A 5,504-nucleotide genomic window follows, 5' to 3' on the forward strand; every position below is an offset into this window, starting at 1 on the left:
ACGCTGGGCTTCGACAGCGGTAAGCCGTCTTTGTGATATGACTAATTGTGAGGCTAGGTGCGGGCCTGCACCCACTCTGAGGGTGAACGTCTGATGGTCAGGGATACGTTTCGGCAGCGCCCTTTTAAACCAGCCACGACCCTGCGGCTGCTAGCCTTGGTTCTAGGTTGGCAGGGCCAGACATCGCCCCTTTAAGCTCGCCCAGCCGGGCGATTTCCGGGGCGGTGTCATTGCCCATTTAAGAGCGGCGCGCCCCGCCCCGGGGGCGGAGCTTAGAGGGGGCTTTAAGGGGCGGGCCGGCGGGTAGCCTGGGTCCTCCGGGGGATTATCGTCGGGTGGGTTCGCGCCTCTGGCCGCCATTTCTTGGTTCTCGGAGAAGCCGCCCCCTCCTCAGCCTCGCTCTGGACCTCTCCCCTCTGATCGCCGCTGCGCTGTCGTCCTGGCCCAGGTAAGCGCGAGGCCCAGCGGCCCCGGCTGCCCTGCCAGCGCCCGGCTTGCTGCACGCCCCGCTCACCTCACAGCTCCAGTGACCCTTCCACGCCCGCACTGGGAGTCTGCGCTCACGGTCCGTGCTGCAGCCTCGCCCCAGGATCCTCCGGCTGCCCGGAGCTTCCCGGACTGGCCGGCAAAATATTAAACCCGCGACAGGGGAGGGGCGGCGGCGGCCAATGGGGTAGGGCCGCCGAGTTTCAGGCGATACTGCGCGGCGGGAGCGGAGCGCCGGGGGCGAAGCTGGTCAGTGTGTGCGGGGGCCCGCCCTCCTGGCCGGCGGGGGCCTTGCTCCGGAGTAGCTAGGGGGCCTCCGGCCTGGTGAGAGGGCGGTGGGCGCCCTTCACCTGCGAGTGAGTGGCTTTGCCGTCCAGCTGGTGGAGTGAATGTGGCAGGTCAAGGAAAAAAAACACACCTTGAATTTCTGTCACAGTCTTATAACAAAAACCCGAGTGCACTTTTGGAGCTCATTTGCGTTTGACTAATACTGGAGCCGCTTTGAAGTTTTGATAGACATATGTGTTCCCAGGAATGACGAGGTCTAAAGGACCCTCCCCGCCTCCACCTGTGGCATGGGGCATGTTAATGATGGGTTCTTTGGCGTGTAAACATGAATTGTTTTGCCACTCTCTTTATGGTTACCAAGTCTCCTGAATTTTATTTGAGAGCAAGAGACCCAAGTATTTTAAACTGTTTGACATTTTGAATTAATATCAAAAGAAATTTTTTTAAGAATAAGGATAAAAATTTACGATAACTTCATTTCTAACATAACACATTGCTGAACCCTGCCTAGCATAGTGGCTTATTAGTGCATATAAACTAGTTTGGAGGATTTTCTTTCTTTTATATGGGCAAACCTTATTAGAAAACGATATGTACAGCATAATTTCTGTTGAATTCTCTTAAAATCTCACAGAAAATATTTTGGGACTACTGGGCAAAAGATATCTTCATGGCACTTGCTGTATATTGGTATATTGCTTTATTAAAAAGTAGTTGGTTACCAAAAATTATGACCTCCAGTCATGTATGAGAGTATACATATTTCATGACGTTTTAGTTTTAGATATATCTAAACAAAAACTTAAGTAGTAAATGCAATTTGTATTTTTCTGATTTTAAAGGAAACTCTTCTTGTTCATTGCCAAAAAATGAGATGCAATAGATTAAAAACTAGTAATTTTTAAAAACTTACCCCAAAATTTCACTATCATTTTAGTGTCAGACAAGTTCTTTATTAAGTGCCTAATATGCAGGTGGTTGTGCTAGCTAGGTCATAGTGGTGAATGAGTCAGACTAGGTCTCCCTGTCTTTGTGTCCTACTGGGAAAATTCCCAGTAAAAAAAGTAAACAATTTGATATTTAATTATAGTTTAAGTGTTATAAAGAAAAGGCTAAGAGTACTAAACGGAGCCCCTAATTCGGACTGAGGAGTTGGGAATGCTTTTCTGAGGAAAAGACATTTCAACCAGAAATTTGAAGTTAGCCATGGGAAGTAGGAGAGGGTAGGGGAGTGCGGGAGAGGTGAAGTGGAAAAAGAACTTTCCAGAAAGGTAGAAGAGTTAAGGGGGAAAAAAAGGCTTGCAGTTAAAAAGACTTGGGCTATGCAGAAGGGATACTACAGCGGTGAGCAGCTGGGAGTGGGCTGCCAAGGTTCAGGCAGGTGGAGGAGCTAGATCAGGGAGCAAGGCCATTAAAAATTTTTAAACAGGGATCAGATTTGTGGTTGCTAAAAATCCACTGGTGTAGCATGAAGAATGTAAGTGGGAGTAGGGGGTGGGAAAAGTGAATATGGGGAAAAAATTTTTAACAGTAAATTTTAAAAACTTTTCTGACGTGTTCATATATTCCCAGTATAGAAGATATAAGTACCTCCACGTGACCCTCTACATAGATCACCTCACTTAATAGTTTGCATGTCCTTCTAGTTCATTTGTATAAGATATAAGTATGTATATGTATCCCAACTCAGTGTGGGATAAAACTATTTTTTTCTCTTGATTTCAGTTTTCACTTATAAATTTTGTGTCTAAGTCAACTGTATTTTAAAAACAGCTGTGTTGCATGTCATTATATGTATGATAATTTAACAACTTTGTGTGTTGATGAACATTTAAAATTTTCTAAAGTTAATTATGTCCTGAAAAATCCTTGTTCTTACAACTTGAAGCATATGTAGGACTATTTCTTTAGATACAGATATAGATATAGATAGAATTGCTGAGTGAAAGGGTATGCATATTAAAATTTTATTTGTGTGGTCAAATACTCCTCCAAAGGGGACCGTGTATTGTTTTTCCTATATCCTTTTCAACAGCGGCTATCTTTAGTCTTTTACATGACAGACAATATATTATTTTTATATTTGGATTTCCTTGGGTACTGTTGAGGTTGAACATCTTCTAAATAAATATTTTCATTGCATATCATCTTTTAGAGCTTGTTTCTTCATATCTTGCCCCTTTGTTTTTCTGTTGGGTTGTTAATCTTAATGGTTTGTGATAGTTCTTTATTAAACTGCATGTTAATCTTTTCAAAAAAATCCTTTTGCCGAAGAATTTTAACAGCCCTTTGCTCTAATATACTATTTGTTTTCTTCTAGTCTTCATTTATTTTTAAATCTTTAGTCTGTCTGAAATTTATTTTCATGTAGGTTGCTTTCTTATTTTTGCGAAGAACTTGTAGAATTGGGTTTTTTAGTTCAAAATACATAATTATTAAAATCTAAATCTGAAAGAAGCTGTGTTTTTCCTTAGCAGGTTAACTCCGTATAATGAGTTTTTATTTTCAAGATGTAGGATAAGGTGAAAGTCAGAAAACTTAATGAATTATGAAACAAGTTTTCTTCCTAAGAACCACAAAGTTGTAGATATTTTAAACATTTTTCCCTTAAAAAACCTTTTATTATGGAAAAATTCAACATATACAGAAATAGTCAGAAGAGTATAATAAACCCCCATGTACCTATTGTCCAGCTTCAACAGTTATTGGCCAGTTATCTGGCCAATTTCAATATGTATTTTTAAAAAGTAATGACTTTTCAAAACTTACCTTTAATACCACTATTTTATCTAGAATTAAAATGGCAGTAATTCCTTGGTTATTATAAACAGTCCAGTCAGTATTCAAATGTGTGTGTAATTTATGTCTTTGGGAAGCTCAGATGACAATTATCATGGATTTGCTAGTTTACATAATTATATAGGAGTCATAAACTTGTAAAATGAGAGTATAATCCTCAATTTCTAGCTATTATTTTTTAAGATGTTGGTATTTCAGTTTTTATTTTTGTTTACAAGTGCACTTAGTTTAAAGCATCAACTGTTTATACAAGACTTGTTATATATAACAAATGTATGACTTAAAAATTTTTTCTTTTGAAATAATTTTAGACTTATGTAGAAGTAATAACAATAGTACAGAATTCCCATATACCTTTCACCTAGCTTCTCCCAGTGATAACATCTGACAACTTAAAAAACATTTATTTGTATTAGGATCTAGAGTAGGTTCATACATTGTGATCGATATGCATTTTAAGTTTTTTAAAACGTTTTACTTTGCATCTTTATTTTTCCCCTTGCTGTTTGTTGAATGAGCTGAATTAATGTCAAAGATAACAAATTCACCATATGTGTTTTGTTTGTATTTTCATTTAACTTTTTAGCTGTGATCTTTAATAATTTCTTATCTTTATTTTATCTTTTTTTTTATTAAAAATTATTGGGGGTGACAGTCATTGATTAATAAAATCAAGTAAGTTTCAAGTGTACAATTTAACAGTTTGCCATATATATACACATCGCATTATGTGTTCACCACCCAAAGTTAGATTTCCTCCATCACCAATTATTTGACTCCTTTTCGCTCCATCTATCTCCTCCCTCCCCCTTCCCTCTGGTAACCACTAATCCACTGTCCCTGTCCATGAGTCTTTGTTTGTTTGTCATGTTTGTTTGTCGCTTTAAATTTTATATCTCAATATGAATGAAATCATGTGGTTCTCAACTTTTTCTGTATGACTTATTTCATTTAGCACAATTATCTCAAGATCTATCCGTGTTGTCGCAAATGGCAGTATTTCATCTTTTCTTATGGCTGAATAATAATCCAGTGTATATGTACTACATCATCTTTATTCAGTCTTCTATCATAGGACACTTTGATTGCTTCCATGTCCTTTCCACTGTGAATAATGCTGCTATGAAAATTGGGATGGATATATCTTTGTGGGTAAATACTCAGAAGAGGGATTGCTGGATCACATTCACTTCTTAGTTTTTTTTTTTAAGGAAAACCTCCATTTTTTCCATAGTATTTGTACTAGTTCGCATTCCCACCAGCAGTGTATGAGGGTTCCTTTTTCCTTACATTCTCTCCCAACACTTGTTATTATAACACATATCCTGTTGATGATAGCCATTCAAACAGGTGTGAGATGGCATCTCATTTTAGTTTTGCATTTCTCTCATAGCTAGCGAAGCTGAGCATCCTCTCATATATCTGTTGGCCATTTGTATGTCCTCTTGGGAAAAGTGTCTGTTTAGGTCCTCTGCCTATTTTTTAATTGGATTGTTTTTTGTTGAGTTGTATGAGTTCTTCATATATTTTGGCTATTAGGCCTTTCTGCCTGACTTCAAATTATACTACAAAGTGACAACAATCAAAACATCATGGTATTTGGCAGAAAAACAGACACAGGCCAATGGAACAAAGTAAACCCCTGCATATATAGGCGAATGATTTTTCACAAAGGAGCCAAAATCATACAATGGAGAAAAGAAAGCCTCTTCCATAAATGGTGCTGGGAAAACTGGAAAGCCACATGCAAAAGAATGAAACTAGATTGTTGTCTATCACCATACACCAAAATTAACTCAAAATGGATCCAGGACCTGAACAAAAGACCTGAAACAATAAATTTCATAGACAAAAACATAGGTACTGAACTTAAGGACCTTGGATTTAGAGAGGATTTTATGAATTTGGCCTCAAAGGCAAAGGAAGTAAAA

The 5,504-nt window shown here is 38.8% G+C and overlaps 1 protein-coding gene across 6 annotated transcripts in view; it reads left to right on the plus strand.

Moving 5' to 3' along the window:
• Nucleotides 1-290: 290 nt before the first annotated feature.
• The window catches only part of EPB41L5 (erythrocyte membrane protein band 4.1 like 5), a 152,691-nt gene continuing 147,477 nt past the window's right edge, over nucleotides 291-5,504 (plus strand). For 5 of the 6 annotated variants that reach the window (XM_011366100.2, XM_023534120.1, XM_011366101.2 and 2 more), the window contains exon 1: nucleotides 291-448. The gene's annotated coding sequence lies outside the window, so the exon portion shown is untranslated. The remainder of the gene's footprint in view (nucleotides 449-5,504) is intronic. The other variant, XM_023534121.1, reaches the window with a different exon arrangement.

Source organism: Pteropus vampyrus, unplaced genomic scaffold (assembly GCF_000151845.1).
Source record: "Pteropus vampyrus isolate Shadow unplaced genomic scaffold, Pvam_2.0 Scaffold120, whole genome shotgun sequence".
In the NCBI taxonomy this organism is placed as follows: Eukaryota; Metazoa; Chordata; class Mammalia; order Chiroptera; family Pteropodidae; genus Pteropus; species Pteropus vampyrus.